The following is an 18,392-nucleotide window of genomic DNA, read 5'->3' as shown; positions in this document are numbered from 1 at the left end:
GTTCCACCCCCCCCCCGCCTTAATTGGTTCTCCTCCCTTCCAACGGTGTTGAGGCGGGTGGGAACAGCCGGGGGTTGAGGGTACTGTGCTAAAAGAGGTGGAGTTATGCAGATCTAAAACGCGTGGATTGCAGCAGCAGCAAGCCGAAAAGTGCAGGCATGTGAGGGATCTAGAGGTTGACAGCATGTCTTCTTAACGGGAGTCCAGGTGGCCATCTCCACAAATGGACTTTTCAGAATCCTTGGGTGGCACCGTAGTCGGAAACCAATTCTGGTTATCGCTTCTCGGCCTTTTGGCTAAGATCAAGTGCAGTATCTGTTCTTATCAGTTTAATATCTGATACGTCCCCTATCTGGGGACCATATATTAAATGGATTTTTAGAACAGGGAGATGGAAAAAGAGCTTGCTCTGTCCACTCCACGCATTGACCTGGTATTGCAGTATCTCCAGGACCGGTGCACCCCTTCTTTAATGCAGTTTCTAAAATCAGAAAGAATTGAATTCAATGCTTTTTGTTCATTTTGCTTGTTTGTCGGATTTTGGGATGGACTCTTTGGCTTTGCTTTTCTTCTCCTCATTGGATTTTTCATGTTAAAAGTTGCAGAAGCCAGATGACAAGCTCATTTTGGTTCAACTTCAGCAACTGTGCATTGCATTGCCATGTAATGTAATGTAATGCAATGCTATCTATCTAGCTCTCCCTCTATACTTCCTTTTGGATAAACAGACATATTAGGCAAGCATTTTGGAGCTTTCACCTAAATAACTACAGGTGGTGAGATAAGCTGCACAATATAATTGACCTTTCAGTATATTGTTGCACACACACCATCTATTTAGCAAATGCCCTTGTTATCAACAGCAGCCTTTTAAACTCACCTGAGCTAACAGGTATGTGAGCTGGTTACTCTGCTGCGCTTAAAATTTCTTTTTTGGTTTGCTACAATGCCTTTTCTGAAACGTTGTCTCCCTCTGCTGGAACACTGACTTCTTTCATTTAATGCCTGCAGACTATAAAAGAGAAACCAACCCAAAAAGTTTGGTTGATTAGTCTGTGGCATTCTTTTAAACTGTTGCTTATGGCGGTCTCTGTGAGCTTCTCAGTGACATTCAGCCATCCAGGTATCCCGCCTGCAGTAGACGGAATGTGGCAATGGAACGCTGGCTGCGCGTGTCATAACAGGCTCTGAGCCTTTATATACCTGCGCACAGCAGCAGCCACCTTCAGTCTGCTGCTGGACAGCCAGCAGCAGCAGCAGCAGGAGAGGTAATTAATCAGCAACCCTCCTGCTAAGGGTAGACAGCTGCTCGTTCCACCCCCCCCCCCGCCTTAATTGGTTCTCCTCCCTTCCAACGGTGTTGAGGCGGGTGGGAACAGCCGGGGGTTGAGGGTACTGTGCTAAAAGAGGTGGAGTTATGCAGATCTAAAACGCGTGGATTGCAGCAGCAGCAAGCCAAAAAGTGCAGGCATGTGAGGGATCTAGAGGTTGACAGCATGTCTTCTTAACGGAAGTCCAGGTGGCCATCTCCACAAATGGACTTTTCAGAATCCTTGGGTGGCACCGTAGTCGGAAACCAATTCTGGTTATCGCTTCTCGGCCTTTTGGCTAAGATCAAGTGTAGTATCTGTTCTTATCAGTTTAATATCTGATACGTCCCCTATCTGGGGACCATATATTAAATGGATTTTTAGAACAGGGAGATGGAAAAAGAGCTTGCTCTGTCCACTCCACGCATTGACCTGGTATTGCAGTATCTCCAGGACCGGTGCACCCCTTCTTTAATGCAGTTTCTAAAATCAGAAAGAATTGAATTCAATGCTTTTTGTTCATTTTGCTTGTTTGTCGGATTTTGGGATGGACTCTTTGGCTTTGCTTTTCTTCTCCTCATTGGATTTTTCATGTTAAAAGTTGCAGAAGCCAGATGACAAGCTCATTTTGGTTCAACTTCAGCAACTGTGCATTGCATTGCCATGTAATGTAATGTAATGCAATGCTATCTATCTAGCTCTCCCTCTATACTTCCTTTTGGATAAACAGACATATTAGGCAAGCATTTTGGAGCTTTCACCTAAATAACTACAGGTGGTGAGATAAGCTGCACAATATAATTGACCTTTCAGTATATTGTTGCACACACACCATCTATTTAGCAAATGCCCTTGTTATCAACAGCAGCCTTTTAAACTCACCTGAGCTAACAGGTATGTGAGCTGGTTACTCTGCTGCGCTTAAAATTTCTTTTTTGGTTTGCTACAATGCCTTTTCTGAAACGTTGTCTCCCTCTGCTGGAACACTGACTTCTTTCATTTAATGCCTGCAGACTATAAAAGAGAAACCAACCCAAAAAGTTTGGTTGATTAGTCTGTGGCATTCTTTTAAACTGTTGCTTATGGCGGTCTCTGTGAGCTTCTCAGTGACATTCAGCCATCCAGGTATCCCGCCTGCAGTAGACGGAATGTGGCAATGGAACGCTGGCTGCGCGTGTCATAATAGGCTCTGAGCCTTTATATACCTGCGCACAGCAGCAGCCACCTTCAGTCTGCTGCTGGACAGCCAGCAGCAGCAGCAGCAGGAGAGGTAATTAATCAGCAACCCTCCTGCTAAGGGTAGACAGCTGCTCGTTCCACCCCCCCCCTGCCTTAATTGGTTCTCCTCCCTTCCAACGGTGTTGAGGCGGGTGAGAACAGCCGGGAGTTGAGGGTACTGTGCTAAAAGAGGTGGAGTTATGCAGATCTAAAACGCGTGGATTGCAGCAGCAGCAAGCCGAAAAGTGCAGGCATGTGAGGGATCTAGAGGTTGACAGCATGTCTTCTTAACGGGAGTCCAGGTGGCCATCTCCACAAATGGACTTTTCAGAATCCTTGGGTGGCACCGTAGTCGGAAACCAATTCTGGTTATCGCTTCTCGGCCTTTTGGCTAAGATCAAGTGTAGTATCTTTTGAAAAGGCAGTTTTGTCCTTGGGCTGCCCTAGTAAATTGATGCATATTACACACTGGTTTGGTGCACTTGTTAGTACGCCAGGTGGCTCATAGAGTTATCTGATGGAAAACATGGCCCTCCAGGATCGAAGTCACTAGGCTGGGTAAGTGTGAGGGCTTTGGAGCAATGTGCCCCAGGAGTAGGCGCCCTGGTGGGAGTCCAAGTTTACTGGGACTGGGAACCCCAGAAAGACTTGGCTTCGTAGCACGCCGCACCTTTGCCAATCATACTTTCTGAGCAACCCCCCCTATTCCTGGCCTCCGGGCTAGGAAAGGGAATTTTTATAAACCCGGTCGGAGGTCCGGTCAGCTTTGGGCTGAGAAACCAACACAGGCTCCAGCTCCACTAGTGTGGCAGCCTAGATGGAAGCTGGGAGCACGAAAACGGCTCTTCTCCGGCTTCGGCTAGGGAGAGCATCGGAGATCCCTGACCCTCGCTGTGGCCTTCTGGCTCGGAGGGATGGGGATGGTTTATTGGGGACCCTCTCCTCCGGGAAGGGTCCACATGAATCCTCGCCTCGTGCGCTGTTTTGGTGTGACTTCGGTCACATTTTTCAGTGCCTTGGATGCAGCTTCAATCAAAAAATCTGTTCTTATCAGTTTAATATCTGATACGTCCCCTATCTGGGGACCATATATTAAATGGATTTTTAGAACAGGGAGATGGAAAAAGAGCTTGCTCTGTCCACTCCACGCATTGACCTGGTATTGCAGTATCTCCAGGACCGGTGCACCCCTTCTTTAATGCAGTTTCTAAAATCAGAAAGAATTGAATTCAATGCTTTTTGTTCATTTTGCTTGTTTGTCGGATTTTGGGATGGACTCTTTGGCTTTGCTTTTCTTCTCCTCATTGGATTTTTCATGTTAAAAGTTGCAGAAGCCAGATGACAAGCTCATTTTGGTTCAACTTCAGCAACTGTGCATTGCATTGCCATGTAATGTAATGTAATGCAATGCTATCTATCTAGCTCTCCCTCTATACTTCCTTTTGGATAAACAGACATATTAGGCAAGCATTTTGGAGCTTTCACCTAAATAACTACAGGTGGTGAGATAAGCTGCACAATATAATTGACCTTTCAGTATATTGTTGCACACACACCATCTATTTAGCAAATGCCCTTGTTATCAACAGCAGCCTTTTAAACTCACCTGAGCTAACAGGTATGTGAGCTGGTTACTCTGCTGCGCTTAAAATTTCTTTTTTGGTTTGCTACAATGCCTTTTCTGAAACGTTGTCTCCCTCTGCTGGAACACTGACTTCTTTCATTTAATGCCTGCAGACTATAAAAGAGAAACCAACCCAAAAAGTTTGGTTGATTAGTCTGTGGCATTCTTTTAAACTGTTGCTTATGGCGGTCTCTGTGAGCTTCTCAGTGACATTCAGCCATCCAGGTATCCCGCCTGCAGTAGACGGAATGTGGCAATGGAACGCTGGCTGCACGTGTCATAATAGGCTCTGAGCCTTTATATACCTGCGCACAGCAGCAGCCACCTTCAGTCTGCTGCTGGACAGCCAGCAGCAGCAGCAGCAGGAGAGGTAATTAATCAGCAACCCTCCTGCTAAGGGTAGACAGCTGCTCGTTCCACCCCCCCCCCCGCCTTAATTGGTTCTCCTCCCTTCCAACGGTGTTGAGGCGGGTGGGAACAGCCGGGGGTTGAGGGTACTGTGCTAAAAGAGGTGGAGTTATGCAGATCTAAAACGCGTGGATTGCAGCAGCAGCAAGCCGAAAAGTGCAGGCATGTGAGGGATCTAGAGGTTGACAGCATGTCTTCTTAACGGGAGTCCAGGTGGCCATCTCCACAAATGGACTTTTCAGAATCCTTGGGTGGCACCGTAGTCGGAAACCAATTCTGGTTATCGCTTCTCGGCCTTTTGGCTAAGATCAAGTGTAGTATCTGTTCTTATCAGTTTAATATCTGATACGTCCCCTATCTGGGGACCATATATTAAATGGATTTTTAGAACAGGGAGATGGAAAAAGAGCTTGCTCTGTCCACTCCACGCATTGACCTGGTATTGCAGTATCTCCAGGACCGGTGCACCCCTTCTTTAATGCAGTTTCTAAAATCAGAAAGAATTGAATTCAATGCTTTTTGTTCATTTTGCTTGTTTGTCGGATTTTGGGATGGACTCTTTGGCTTTGCTTTTCTTCTCCTCATTGGATTTTTCATGTTAAAAGTTGCAGAAGCCAGATGACAAGCTCATTTTGGTTCAACTTCAGCAACTGTGCATTGCATTGCCATGTAATGTAATGTAATGCAATGCTATCTATCTAGCTCTCCCTCTATACTTCCTTTTGGATAAACAGACATATTAGGCAAGCATTTTGGAGCTTTCACCTAAATAACTACAGGTGGTGAGATAAGCTGCACAATATAATTGACCTTTCAGTATATTGTTGCACACACACCATCTATTTAGCAAATGCCCTTGTTATCAACAGCAGCCTTTTAAACTCACCGGAGCTAACAGGTATGTGAGCTGGTTACTCTGCTGCGCTTAAAATTTCTTTTTTGGTTTGCTACAATGCCTTTTCTGAAACGTTGTCTCCCTCTGCTGGAACACTGACTTCTTTCATTTAATGCCTGCAGACTATAAAAGAGAAACCAACCCAAAAAGTTTGGTTGATTAGTCTGTGGCATTCTTTTAAACTGTTGCTTATGGCGGTCTCTGTGAGCTTCTCAGTGACATTCAGCCATCCAGGTATCCCGCCTGCAGTAGACGGAATGTGGCAATGGAACGCTGGCTGCGCGTGTCATAATAGGCTCTGAGCCTTTATATACCTGCGCACAGCAGCAGCCACCTTCAGTCTGCTGCTGGACAGCCAGCAGCAGCAGCAGCAGGAGAGGTAATTAATCAGCAACCCTCCTGCTAAGGGTAGACAGCTGCTCGTTCCACCCCCCCCCTGCCTTAATTGGTTCTCCTCCCTTCCAACGGTGTTGAGGCGGGTGGGAACAGCCGGGAGTTGAGGGTACTGTGCTAAAAGAGGTGGAGTTATGCAGATCTAAAACGCGTGGATTGCAGCAGCAGCAAGCCGAAAAGTGCAGGCATGTGAGGGATCTAGAGGTTGACAGCATGTCTTCTTAACGGGAGTCCAGGTGGCCATCTCCACAAATGGACTTTTCAGAATCCTTGGGTGGCACCGTAGTCGGAAACCAATTCTGGTTATCGCTTCTCGGCCTTTTGGCTAAGATCAAGTGTAGTATCTTTTGAAAAGGCAGTTTTGTCCTTGGGCTGCCCTAGTAAATTGATGCATATTACACACTGGTTTGGTGCACTTGTTAGTATGCCAGGTGGCTCATAGAGTTATCTGATGGAAAACATGGCCCTCCAGGATCGAAGTCACTAGGCTGGGTAAGTGTGAGGGCTTTGGAGCAATGTGCCCCAGGAGTAGGCGCCCTGGTGGGAGTCCAAGTTTACTGGGACTGGGAACCCCAGAAAGACTTGGCTTCGTAGCACGCCGCACCTTTGCCAATCATACTTTCTGAGCAACCCCCCCTATTCCTGGCCTCCGGGCTAGGAAAGGGAATTTTTATAAACCCGGTCGGAGGTCCGGTCAGCTTTGGGCTGAGAAACCAACACAGGCTCCAGCTCCACTAGTGTGGCAGCCTAGATGGAAGCTGGGAGCACGAAAACGGCTCTTCTCCGGCTTCGGCTAGGGAGAGCATCGGAGATCCCTGACCCTCGCTGTGGCCTTCTGGCTCGGAGGGATGGGGATGGTTTATTGGGGACCCTCTCCTCCGGGAAGGGTCCACATGAATCCTCGCCTCGTGCGCTGTTTTGGTGTGACTTCGGTCACATTTTTCAGTGCCTTGGATGCAGCTTCAATCAAAAAATCTGTTCTTATCAGTTTAATATCTGATACGTCCCCTATCTGGGGACCATATATTAAATGGATTTTTAGAACAGGGAGATGGAAAAAGAGCTTGCTCTGTCCACTCCACGCATTGACCTGGTATTGCAGTATCTCCAGGACCGGTGCACCCCTTCTTTAATGCAGTTTCTAAAATCAGAAAGAATTGAATTCAATGCTTTTTGTTCATTTTGCTTGTTTGTCGGATTTTGGGATGGACTCTTTGGCTTTGCTTTTCTTCTCCTCATTGGATTTTTCATGTTAAAAGTTGCAGAAGCCAGATGACAAGCTCATTTTGGTTCAACTTCAGCAACTGTGCATTGCATTGCCATGTAATGTAATGTAATGCAATGCTATCTATCTAGCTCTCCCTCTATACTTCCTTTTGGATAAACAGACATATTAGGCAAGCATTTTGGAGCTTTCACCTAAATAACTACAGGTGGTGAGATAAGCTGCACAATATAATTGACCTTTCAGTATATTGTTGCACACACACCATCTATTTAGCAAATGCCCTTGTTATCAACAGCAGCCTTTTAAACTCACCTAAGCTAACAGGTATGTGAGCTGGTTACTCTGCTGCGCTTAAAATTTCTTTTTTGGTTTGCTACAATGCCTTTTCTGAAACGTTGTCTCCCTCTGCTGGAACACTGACTTCTTTCATTTAATGCCTGCAGACTATAAAAGAGAAACCAACCCAAAAAGTTTGGTTGATTAGTCTGTGGCATTCTTTTAAACTATTGCTTATGGCGGTCTCTGTGAGCTTCTCAGTGACATTCAGCCATCCAGGTATCCCGCCTGCAGTAGACGGAATGTGGCAATGGAACGCTGGCTGCGCGTGTCATAATAGGCTCTGAGCCTTTATATACCTGCGCACAGCAGCAGCCACCTTCAGTCTGCTGCTGGACAGCCAGCAGCAGCAGCAGCAGGAGAGGTAATTAATCAGCAACCCTCCTGCTAAGGGTAGACAGCTGCTCGTTCCACCCCCCCCCCCGCCTTAATTGGTTCTCCTCCCTTCCAACGGTGTTGAGGCGGGTGGGAACAGCCGGGGGTTGAGGGTACTGTGCTGAAAGAGGTGGAGTTATGCAGATCTAAAACGCGTGGATTGCAGCAGCAGCAAGCCGAAAAGTGCAGGCATGTGAGGGATCTAGAGGTTGACAGCATGTCTTCTTAACGGGAGTCCAGGTGGCCATCTCCACAAATGGACTTTTCAGAATCCTTGGGTGGCACCGTAGTCGGAAACCAATTCTGGTTATCGCTTCTCGGCCTTTTGGCTAAGATCAAGTGTAGTATCTGTTCTTATCAGTTTAATATCTGATACGTCCCCTATCTGGGGACCATATATTAAATGGATTTTTAGAACAGGGAGATGGAAAAAGAGCTTGCTCTGTCCACTCCACGCATTGACCTGGTATTGCAGTATCTCCAGGACCGGTGCACCCCTTCTTTAATGCAGTTTCTAAAATCAGAAAGAATTGAATTCAATGCTTTTTGTTCATTTTGCTTGTTTGTCGGATTTTGGGATGGACTCTTTGGCTTTGCTTTTCTTCTCCTCATTGGATTTTTCATGTTAAAAGTTGCAGAAGCCAGATGACAAGCTCATTTTGGTTCAACTTCAGCAACTGTGCATTGCATTGCCATGTAATGTAATGTAATGCAATGCTATCTATCTAGCTCTCCCTCTATACTTCCTTTTGGATAAACAGACATATTAGGCAAGCATTTTGGAGCTTTCACCTAAATAACTACAGGTGGTGAGATAAGCTGCACAATATAATTGACCTTTCAGTATATTGTTGCACACACACCATCTATTTAGCAAATGCCCTTGTTATCAACAGCAGCCTTTTAAACTCACCTGAGCTAACAGGTATGTGAGCTGGTTACTCTGCTGCGCTTAAAATTTCTTTTTTGGTTTGCTACAATGCCTTTTCTGAAACATTGTCTCCCTCTGCTGGAACACTGACTTCTTTCATTTAATGCCTACAGACTATAAAAGAGAAACCAACCCAAAAAGTTTGGTTGATTAGTCTGTGGCATTCTTTTAAACTGTTGCTTATGGCGGTCTCTGTGAGCTTCTCAGTGACATTCAGCCATCCAGGTATCCCGCCTGCAGTAGACGGAATGTGGCAATGGAACGCTGGCTGCGCGTGTCATAATAGGCTCTGAGCCTTTATATACCTGCGCACAGCAGCAGCCACCTTCAGTCTGCTGCTGGACAGCCAGCAGCAGCAGCAGCAGGAGAGGTAATTAATCAGCAACCCTCCTGCTAAGGGTAGACAGCTGCTCGCTCCACCCCCCCCCGCCTTAATTGGTTCTCCTCCCTTCCAACGGTGTTGAGGCGGGTGGGAACAGACGGGGGTTGAGGGTACTGTGCTAAAAGAGGTGGAGTTATGCAGATCTAAAACGCGTGGATTGCAGCAGCAGCAAGCCGAAAAGTGCAGGCATGTGAGGGATCTAGAGGTTGACAGCATGTCTTCTTAACGGGAGTCCAGGTGGCCATCTCCACAAATGGACTTTTCAGAATCCTTGGGTGGCACCGTAGTCGGAAACCAATTCTGGTTATCGCTTCTCGGCCTTTTGGATAAGATCAAGTGTAGTATCTGTTCTTATCAGTTTAATATCTGATACGTCCCCTATCTGGGGACCATATATTAAATGGATTTTTAGAACAGGGAGATGGAAAAAGAGCTTGCTCTGTCCACTCCACGCATTGACCTGGTATTGCAGTATCTTCAGGACCGGTGCACCCCTTCTTTAATGCAGTTTCTAAAATCAGAAAGAATTGAATTCAATGCTTTTTGTTCATTTTGCTTGTTTGTCGGATTTTGGGATGGACTCTTTGGCTTTGCTTTTCTTCTCCTCATTGGATTTTTCATGTTAAAAGTTGCAGAAGCCAGATGACAAGCTCATTTTGGTTCAACTTCAGCAACTGTGCATTGCATTGCCATGTAATGTAATGTAATGCAATGCTATCTATCTAGCTCTCCCTCTATACTTCCTTTTGGATAAACAGACATATTAGGCAAGCATTTTGGAGCTTTCACCTAAATAACTACAGGTGGTGAGATAAGCTGCACAATATAATTGACCTTTCAGTATATTGTTGCACACACACCATCTATTTAGCAAATGCCCTTGTTATCAACAGCAGCCTTTTAAACTCACCTGAGCTAACAGGTATGTGAGCTGGTTACTCTGCTGCGCTTAAAATTTCTTTTTTGGTTTGCTACAATGCCTTTTCTGAAACGTTGTCTCCCTCTGCTGGAACACTGACTTCTTTCATTTAATGCCTGCAGACTATAAAAGAGAAACCAACCCAAAAAGTTTGGTTGATTAGTCTGTGGCATTCTTTTAAACTGTTGCTTATGGCGGTCTCTGTGAGCTTCTCAGTGACATTCAGCCATCCAGGTATCCCGCCTGCAGTAGACGGAATGTGGCAATGGAACGCTGGCTGCGCGTGTCATAATAGGCTCTGAGCCTTTATATACCTGCGCACAGCAGCAGCCACCTTCAGTCTGCTGCTGGACAGCCAGCAGCAGCAGCAGCAGGAGAGGTAATTAATCAGCAACCCTCCTGCTAAGGGTAGACAGCTGCTCGTTCTACCCCCCCCCCCCCCCCTGCCTTAATTGGTTCTCCTCCCTTCCAACGGTGTTGAGGCGGGTGGGAACAGCCGGGGGTTGAGGGTACTGTGCTAAAAGAGGTGGAGTTATGCAGATCTAAAACGCGTGGATTGCAGCAGCAGCAAGCCGAAAAGTGCAGGCATGTGAGGGATCTAGAGGTTGACAGCATGTCTTCTTAACGGGAGTCCAGGTGGCCATCTCCACAAATGGACTTTTCAGAATCCTTGGGTGGCACCGTAGTCGGAAACCAATTCTGGTTATCGCTTCTCGGCCTTTTGGCTAAGATCAAGTGTAGTATCTGTTCTTATCAGTTTAATATCTGATACGTCCCCTATCTGGGGACCATATATTAAATGGATTTTTAGAACAGGGAGATGGAAAAAGAGCTTGCTCTGTCCACTCCACGCATTGACCTGGTATTGCAGTATCTCCAGGACCGGTGCACCCCTTCTTTAATGCAGTTTCTAAAATCAGAAAGAATTGAATTCAATGCTTTTTGTTCATTTTGCTTGTTTGTCGGATTTTGGGATGGACTCTTTGGCTTTGCTTTTCTTCTCCTCATTGGATTTTTCATGTTAAAAGTTGCAGAAGCCAGATGACAAGCTCATTTTGGTTCAACTTCAGCAACTGTGCATTGCATTGCCATGTAATGTAATGTAATGCAATGCTATCTATCTAGCTCTCCCTCTATACTTCCTTTTGGATAAACAGACATATTAGGCAAGCATTTTGGAGCTTTCACCTAAATAACTACAGGTGGTGAGATAAGCTGCACAATATAATTGACCTTTCAGTATATTGTTGCACACACACCATCTATTTAGCAAATGCCCTTGTTATCAACAGCAGCCTTTTAAACTCACCTGAGCTAACAGGTATGTGAGCTGGTTACTCTGCTGCGCTTAAAATTTCTTTTTTGGTTTGCTACAATGCCTTTTCTGAAACGTTGTCTCCCTCTGCTGGAACACTGACTTCTTTCATTTAATGCCTGCAGACTATAAAAGAGAAACCAACCCAAAAAGTTTGGTTGATTAGTCTGTGGCATTCTTTTAAACTGTTGCTTATGGCGGTCTCTGTGAGCTTCTCAGTGACATTCAGCCATCCAGGTATCCCGCCTGCAGTAGACGGAATGTGGCAATGGAACGCTGGCTGCGCGTGTCATAATAGGCTCTGAGCCTTTATATACCTGCGCACAGCAGCAGCCACCTTCAGTCTGCTGCTGGACAGCCAGCAGCAGCAGCAGCAGGAGAGGTAATTAATCAGCAACCCTCCTGCTAAGGGTAGACAGCTGCTCGTTCCACCCCCCCCCCGCCTTAATTGGTTCTCCTCCCTTCCAACGGTGTTGAGGCGGGTGGGAACAGCCGGGGGTTGAGGGTACTGTGCTAAAACAGGTGGAGTTATGCAGATCTAAAACGCGTGGATTGCAGCAGCAGCAAGCCGAAAAGTGCAGGCATGTGAGGGATCTAGAGGTTGACAGCATGTCTTCTTAACGGGAGTCCAGGTGGCCATCTCCACAAATGGACTTTTCAGAATCCTTGGGTGGCACCGTAGTCGGAAACCAATTCTGGTTATCGCTTCTCGGCCTTTTGGCTAAGATCAAGTGTAGTATCTGTTCTTATCAGTTTAATATCTGATACGTCCCCTATCTGAGGACCATATATTAAATGGATTTTTAGAACAGGGAGATGGAAAAAGAGCTTGCTCTGTCCACTCCACGCATTGACCTGGTATTGCAGTATCTCCAGGACCGGTGCACCCCTTCTTTAATGCAGTTTCTAAAATCAGAAAGAATTGAATTCAATGCTTTTTGTTCATTTTGCTTGTTTGTCGGATTTTGGGATGGACTCTTTGGCTTTGCTTTTCTTCTCCTCATTGGACTTTTCATGTTAAAAGTTGCAGAAGCCAGATGACAAGCTCATTTTGGTTCAACTTCAGCAACTGTGCATTGCATTGCCATGTAATGTAATGTAATGCAATGCTATCTATCTAGCTCTCCCTCTATACTTCCTTTTGGATAAACAGACATATTAGGCAAGCATTTTGGAGCTTTCACCTAAATAACTACAGGTGGTGAGATAAGCTGCACAATATAATTGACCTTTCAGTATATTGTTGCACACACACCATCTATTTAGCAAATGCCCTTGTTATCAACAGCAGCCTTTTAAACTCACCTGAGCTAACAGGTATGTGAGCTGGTTACTCTGCTGCGCTTAAAATTTCTTTTTTGGTTTGCTACAATGCCTTTTCTGAAACGTTGTCTCCCTCTGCTGGAACACTGACTTCTTTCATTTAATGCCTGCAGACTATAAAAGAGAAACCAACCCAAAAAGTTTGGTTGATTAGTCTGTGGCATTCTTTTAAACTGTTGCTTATGGCGGTCTCTGTGAGCTTCTCAGTGACATTCAGCCATCCAGGTATCCCGCCTGCAGTAGACGGAATGTGGCAATGGAACGCTGGCTGCGCGTGTCATAATAGGCTCTGAGCCTTTATATACCTGCGCACAGCAGCAGCCACCTTCAGTCTGCTGCTGGACAGCCAGCAGCAGCAGCAGCAGGAGAGGTAATTAATCAGCAACCCTCCTGCTAAGGGTAGACAGCTGCTCGTTCCACCCCCCCCCCGCCTTAATTGGTTCTCCTCCCTTCCAACGGTGTTGAGGCGGGTGGGAACAGCCGGGGGTTGAGGGTACTGTGCTAAAAGAGGTGGAGTTATGCAGATCTAAAACGCGTGGATTGCAGCAGCAGCAAGCCGAAAAGTGCAGGCATGTGAGGGATCTAGAGGTTGACAGCATGTCTTCTTAACGGGAGTCCAGGTGGCCATCTCCACAAATGGACTTTTCAGAATCCTTGGGTGGCACCGTAGTCGGAAACCAATTCTGGTTATCGCTTCTCGGCCTTTTGGCTAAGATCAAGTGTAGTATCTGTTCTTATCAGTTTAATATCTGATACGTCCCCTATCTGGGGACCATATATTAAATGGATTTTTAGAACAGGGAGATGGAAAAAGAGCTTGCTCTGTCCACTCCACGCATTGACCTGGTATTGCAGTATCTCCAGGACCGGTGCACCCCTTCTTTAATGCAGTTTCTAAAATCAGAAAGAATTGAATTCAATGCTTTTTGTTCATTTTGCTTGTTTGTCGGATTTTGGGATGGACTCTTTGGCTTTGCTTTTCTTCTCCTCATTGGATTTTTCATGTTAAAAGTTGCAGAAGCCAGATGACAAGCTCATTTTGGTTCAACTTCAGCAACTGTGCATTGCATTGCCATGTAATGTAATGTAATGCAATGCTATCTATCTAGCTCTCCCTCTATACTTCCTTTTGGATAAACAGACATATTAGGCAAGCATTTTGGAGCTTTCACCTAAATAACTACAGGTGGTGAGATAAGCTGCACAATATAATTGACCTTTCAGTATATTGTTGCACACACACCATCTATTTAGCAAATGCCCTTATTATCAACAGCAGCCTTTTAAACTCACCTGAGCTAACAGGTATGTGAGCTGGTTACTCTGCTGCGCTTAAAATTTCTTTTTTGGTTTGCTACAATGCCTTTTCTGAAACGTTGTCTCCCTCTGCTGGAACACTGACTTCTTTCATTTAATGCCTGCAGACTATAAAAGAGAAACCAACCCAAAAAGTTTGGTTGATTAGTCTGTGGCATTCTTTTAAACTGTTGCTTATGGCGGTCTCTGTGAGCTTCTCAGTGACATTCAGCCATCCAGGTATCCCGCCTGCAGTAGACGGAATGTGGCAATGGAACGCTGGCTGCGCGTGTCATAATAGGCTCTGAGCCTTTATATACCTGCGCACAGCAGCAGCCACCTTCAGTCTGCTGCTGGACAGCCAGCAGCAGCAGCAGCAGGAGAGGTAATTAATCAGCAACCCTCCTGCTAAGGGTAGACAGCTGCTCGTTCCACACCCCCCCCGCCTTAATTGCTTCTCCTCCCTTCCAACGGTGTTGAGGCGGGTGGGAACAGCCGGGGGTTGAGGGTACTGTGCTAAAAGAGGTGGAGTTATGCAGATCTAAAACGCGTGGATTGCAGCAGCAGCAAGCCGAAAAGTGCAGGCATGTGAGGGATCTAGAGGTTGACAGCATGTCTTCTTAACGGGAGTCCAGGTGGCCATCTCCACAAATGGACTTTTCAGAATCCTTGGGTGGCACCGTAGTCGGAAACCAATTCTGGTTATCGCTTCTCGGCCTTTTGGCTAAGATCAAGTGTAGTATCTGTTCTTATCAGTTTAATATCTGATACGTCCCCTATCTGGGGACCATATATTAAATGGATTTTTAGAACAGGGAGATGGAAAAAGAGCTTGCTCTGTCCACTCCACGCATTGACCTGGTATTGCAGTATCTCCAGGACCGGTGCACCCCTTCTTTAATGCAGTTTCTAAAATCAGAAAGAATTGAATTCAATGCTTTTTGTTCATTTTGCTTGTTTGTCAGATTTTGGGATGGACTCTTTGGCTTTGCTTTTCTTCTCCTCATTGGATTTTTCATGTTAAAAGTTGCAGAAGCCAGATGACAAGCTCATTTTGGTTCAACTTCAGCAACTGTGCATTGCATTGCCATGTAATGTAATGTAATGCAATGCTATCTATCTAGCTCTCCCTCTATACTTCCTTTTGGATAAACAGACATATTAGGCAAGCATTTTGGAGCTTTCACCTAAATAACTACAGGTGGTGAGATAAGCTGCACAATATAATTGACCTTTCAGTATATTGTTGCACACACACCATCTATTTAGCAAATGCCCTTGTTATCAACAGCAGCCTTTTAAACTCACCTGAGCTAACAGGTATGTGAGCTGGTTACTCTGCTGCGCTTAAAATTTCTTTTTTGGTTTGCTACAATGCCTTTTCTGAAACGTTGTCTCCCTCTGCTGGAACACTGACTTCTTTCATTTAATGCCTGCAGACTATAAAAGAGAAACCAACCCAAAAAGTTTGGTTGATTAGTCTGTGGCATTCTTTTAAACTGTTGCTTATGGCGGTCTCTGTGAGCTTCTCAGTGACATTCAGCCATCCAGGTATCCCGCCTGCAGTAGACGGAATGTGGCAATGGAACGCTGGCTGCACGTGTCATAATAGGCTCTGAGCCTTTATATACCTGCGCACAGCAGCAGCCACCTTCAGTCTGCTGCTGGACAGCCAGCAGCAGCAGCAGCAGGAGAGGTAATTAATCAGCAACCCTCCTGCTAAGGGTAGACAGCTGCTCGTTCCACCCCCCCCCCCGCCTTAATTGGTTCTCCTCCCTTCCAACGGTGTTGAGGCGGGTGGGAACAGCCGGGGGTTGAGGGTACTGTGCTAAAAGAGGTGGAGTTATGCAGATCTAAAACGCGTGGATTGCAGCAGCAGCAAGCCGAAAAGTGCAGGCATGTGAGGGATCTAGAGGTTGACAGCATGTCTTCTTAACGGGAGTCCAGGTGGCCATCTCCACAAATGGACTTTTCAGAATCCTTGGGTGGCACCGTAGTCGGAAACCAATTCTGGTTATCGCTTCTCGGCCTTTTGGCTAAGATCAAGTGTAGTATCTGTTCTTATCAGTTTAATATCTGATACGTCCCCTATCTGGGGACCATATATTAAATGGATTTTTAGAACAGGGAGATGGAAAAAGAGCTTGCTCTGTCCACTCCACGCATTGACCTGGTATTGCAGTATCTCCAGGACCGGTGCACCCCTTCTTTAATGCAGTTTCTAAAATCAGAAAGAATTGAATTCAATGCTTTTTGTTCATTTTGCTTGTTTGTCGGATTTTGGGATGGACTCTTTGGCTTTGCTTTTCTTCTCCTCATTGGATTTTTCATGTTAAAAGTTGCAGAAGCCAGATGACAAGCTCATTTTGGTTCAACTTCAGCAACTGTGCATTGCATTGCCATGTAATGTAATGTAATGCAATGCTATCTATCTAGCTCTCCCTCTATACTTCCTTTTGGATAAACAGACATATTAGGCAAGCATTTTGGAGCTTTCACCTAAATAACTACAGGTGGTGAGATAAGCTGCACAATATAATTGACCTTTCAGTATATTGTTGCACACACACCATCTATTTAGCAAATGCCCTTGTTATCAACAGCAGCCTTTTAAACTCACCTGAGCTAACAGGTATGTGAGCTGGTTACTCTGCTGCGCTTAAAATTTCTTTTTTGGTTTGCTACAATGCCTTTTCTGAAACGTTGTCTCCCTCTGCTGGAACACTGACTTCTTTCATTTAATGCCTACAGACTATAAAAGAGAAACCAACCCAAAAAGTTTGGTTGATTAGTCTGTGGCATTCTTTTAAACTGTTGCTTATGGCGGTCTCTGTGAGCTTCTCAGTGACATTCAGCCATCCAGGTATCCCGCCTGCAGTAGACGGAATGTGGCAATGGAACGCTGGCTGCGCGTGTCATAATAGGCTCTGAGCCTTTATATACCTGCGCACAGCAGCAGCCACCTTCAGTCTGCTGCTGGACAGCCAGCAGCAGCAGCAGCAGGAGAGGTAATTAATCAGCAACCCTCCTGCTAAGGGTAGACAGCTGCTCGTTCCACCCCCCCCCCCCCCGCCTTAATTGGTTCTCCTCCCTTCCAACGGTGTTGAGGCGGGTGGGAACAGCCGGGGGTTGAGGGTACTGTGCTAAAAGAGGTGGAGTTATGCAGATCTAAAACGCGTGGATTGCAGCAGCAGCAAGACGAAAAGTGCAGGCATGTGAGGGATCTAGAGGTTGACAGCATGTCTTCTTAACGGGAGTCCAGGTGGCCATCTCCACAAATGGACTTTTCAGAATCCTTGGGTGGCACCGTAGTCGGAAACCAATTCTGGTTATCGCTTCTCGGCCTTTTGGCTAAGATCAAGTGTAGTATCTGTTCTTATCAGTTTAATATCTGATACGTCCCCTATCTGGGGACCATATATTAAATGGATTTTTAGAACAGGGAGATGGAAAAAGAGCTTGCTCTGTCCACTCCACGCATTGACCTGGTATTGCAGTATCTCCAGGACCGGTGCACCCCTTCTTTAATGCAGTTTCTAAAATCAGAAAGAATTGAATTCAATGCTTTTTGTTCATTTTGCTTGTTTGTCGGATTTTGGGATGGACTCTTTGGCTTTGCTTTTCTTCTCCTCATTGGATTTTTCATGTTAAAAGTTGCAGAAGCCAGATGACAAGCTCATTTTGGTTCAACTTCAGCAACTGTGCATTGCATTGCCATGTAATGTAATGTAATGCAATGCTATCTATCTAGCTCTCCCTCTATACTTCCTTTTGGATAAACAGACATATTAGGCAAGCATTTTGGAGCTTTCACCTAAATAACTACAGGTGGTGAGATAAGCTGCACAATATAATTGACCTTTCAGTATATTGTTGCACACACACCATCTATTTAGCAAATGCCCTTGTTATCAACAGCAGCCTTTTAAACTCACCTGAGCTAACAGGTATGTGAGCTGGTTACTCTGCTGCGCTTAAAATTTCTTTTTTGGTTTGCTACAATGCCTTTTCTGAAACGTTGTCTCCCTCTGCTGGAACACTGACTTCTTTCATTTAATGCCTGCAGACTATAAAAGAGAAACCAACCCAAAAAGTTTGGTTGATTAGTCTGTGGCATTCTTTTAAACTGTTGCTTATGGCGGTCTCTGTGAGCTTCTCAGTGACATTCAGCCATCCAGGTATCCCGCCTGCAGTAGACGGAATGTGGCAATGGAACGCTGGCTGCGCGTGTCATAATAGGCTCTGAGCCTTTATATACCTGCGCACAGCAGCAGCCACCTTCAGTCTGCTGCTGGACAGCCAGCAGCAGCAGCAGCAGGAGAGGTAATTAATCAGCAACCCTCCTGCTAAGGGTAGACAGCTGCTCGTTCCACCCCCCCCCCGCCTTAATTGGTTCTCCTCCCTTCCAACGGTGTTGAGGCGGGTGGGAACAGCCGGGG

At 45.8% G+C, this 18,392-nt stretch overlaps 13 non-coding genes and 2 pseudogenes across 13 annotated transcripts; all 15 read left to right on the top strand.

The window, feature by feature from the left end:
* Positions 1-276: 276 nt before the first annotated feature.
* On the top strand, positions 277-467 carry LOC141218212 (U2 spliceosomal RNA). The gene has a single exon (XR_012286968.1). It is a non-coding gene; the product is annotated as a U2 spliceosomal RNA (small nuclear RNA).
* Positions 468-1,588: 1,121 nt separating this feature from the next.
* Positions 1,589-1,779, top strand: LOC141217802 (U2 spliceosomal RNA). Its single transcript, XR_012286576.1, has one exon. It is a non-coding gene; the product is annotated as a U2 spliceosomal RNA (small nuclear RNA).
* Positions 1,780-2,899: 1,120 nt separating this feature from the next.
* LOC141218413 (U2 spliceosomal RNA) lies at positions 2,900-3,015 on the top strand (annotated as a pseudogene).
* A 524-nt stretch (positions 3,016-3,539) lies between these two features.
* Positions 3,540-3,721, top strand: LOC141218331 (U2 spliceosomal RNA). Its single transcript, XR_012287085.1, has one exon. It is a non-coding gene; the product is annotated as a U2 spliceosomal RNA (small nuclear RNA).
* Positions 3,722-4,842: 1,121 nt separating this feature from the next.
* On the top strand, positions 4,843-5,033 carry LOC141217799 (U2 spliceosomal RNA). The gene has a single exon (XR_012286574.1). It is a non-coding gene; the product is annotated as a U2 spliceosomal RNA (small nuclear RNA).
* A 1,120-nt stretch (positions 5,034-6,153) lies between these two features.
* On the top strand, positions 6,154-6,269 carry LOC141218416 (U2 spliceosomal RNA; annotated as a pseudogene).
* A 524-nt stretch (positions 6,270-6,793) lies between these two features.
* Positions 6,794-6,975, top strand: LOC141218330 (U2 spliceosomal RNA). Its single transcript, XR_012287084.1, has one exon. It is a non-coding gene; the product is annotated as a U2 spliceosomal RNA (small nuclear RNA).
* A 1,121-nt stretch (positions 6,976-8,096) lies between these two features.
* LOC141217798 (U2 spliceosomal RNA) lies at positions 8,097-8,287 on the top strand. Its single transcript, XR_012286573.1, has one exon. It is a non-coding gene; the product is annotated as a U2 spliceosomal RNA (small nuclear RNA).
* A 1,119-nt stretch (positions 8,288-9,406) lies between these two features.
* LOC141218311 (U2 spliceosomal RNA) lies at positions 9,407-9,597 on the top strand. The gene has a single exon (XR_012287065.1). It is a non-coding gene; the product is annotated as a U2 spliceosomal RNA (small nuclear RNA).
* Positions 9,598-10,724: 1,127 nt separating this feature from the next.
* LOC141217797 (U2 spliceosomal RNA) lies at positions 10,725-10,915 on the top strand. Its single transcript, XR_012286572.1, has one exon. It is a non-coding gene; the product is annotated as a U2 spliceosomal RNA (small nuclear RNA).
* A 1,120-nt stretch (positions 10,916-12,035) lies between these two features.
* LOC141218226 (U2 spliceosomal RNA) lies at positions 12,036-12,226 on the top strand. Its single transcript, XR_012286981.1, has one exon. It is a non-coding gene; the product is annotated as a U2 spliceosomal RNA (small nuclear RNA).
* A 1,120-nt stretch (positions 12,227-13,346) lies between these two features.
* On the top strand, positions 13,347-13,537 carry LOC141217796 (U2 spliceosomal RNA). The gene has a single exon (XR_012286571.1). It is a non-coding gene; the product is annotated as a U2 spliceosomal RNA (small nuclear RNA).
* Positions 13,538-14,657: 1,120 nt separating this feature from the next.
* LOC141217795 (U2 spliceosomal RNA) lies at positions 14,658-14,848 on the top strand. Its single transcript, XR_012286570.1, has one exon. It is a non-coding gene; the product is annotated as a U2 spliceosomal RNA (small nuclear RNA).
* Positions 14,849-15,969: 1,121 nt separating this feature from the next.
* On the top strand, positions 15,970-16,160 carry LOC141217794 (U2 spliceosomal RNA). Its single transcript, XR_012286569.1, has one exon. It is a non-coding gene; the product is annotated as a U2 spliceosomal RNA (small nuclear RNA).
* Positions 16,161-17,284: 1,124 nt separating this feature from the next.
* On the top strand, positions 17,285-17,475 carry LOC141217793 (U2 spliceosomal RNA). Its single transcript, XR_012286568.1, has one exon. It is a non-coding gene; the product is annotated as a U2 spliceosomal RNA (small nuclear RNA).
* Positions 17,476-18,392: the final 917 nt, after the last annotated feature.

This window comes from Phyllobates terribilis, unplaced genomic scaffold (assembly GCF_046119375.1).
Source record: "Phyllobates terribilis strain yellow unplaced genomic scaffold, ASM4611937v1 Scaffold_249__1_contigs__length_2872098, whole genome shotgun sequence".
NCBI lineage: Eukaryota > Metazoa > Chordata > Amphibia > Anura > Dendrobatidae > Phyllobates > Phyllobates terribilis.
The sequence above is the reverse complement of the archived record's forward strand: the minus strand, read 5'-3'. Positions and strand labels throughout refer to the sequence as shown.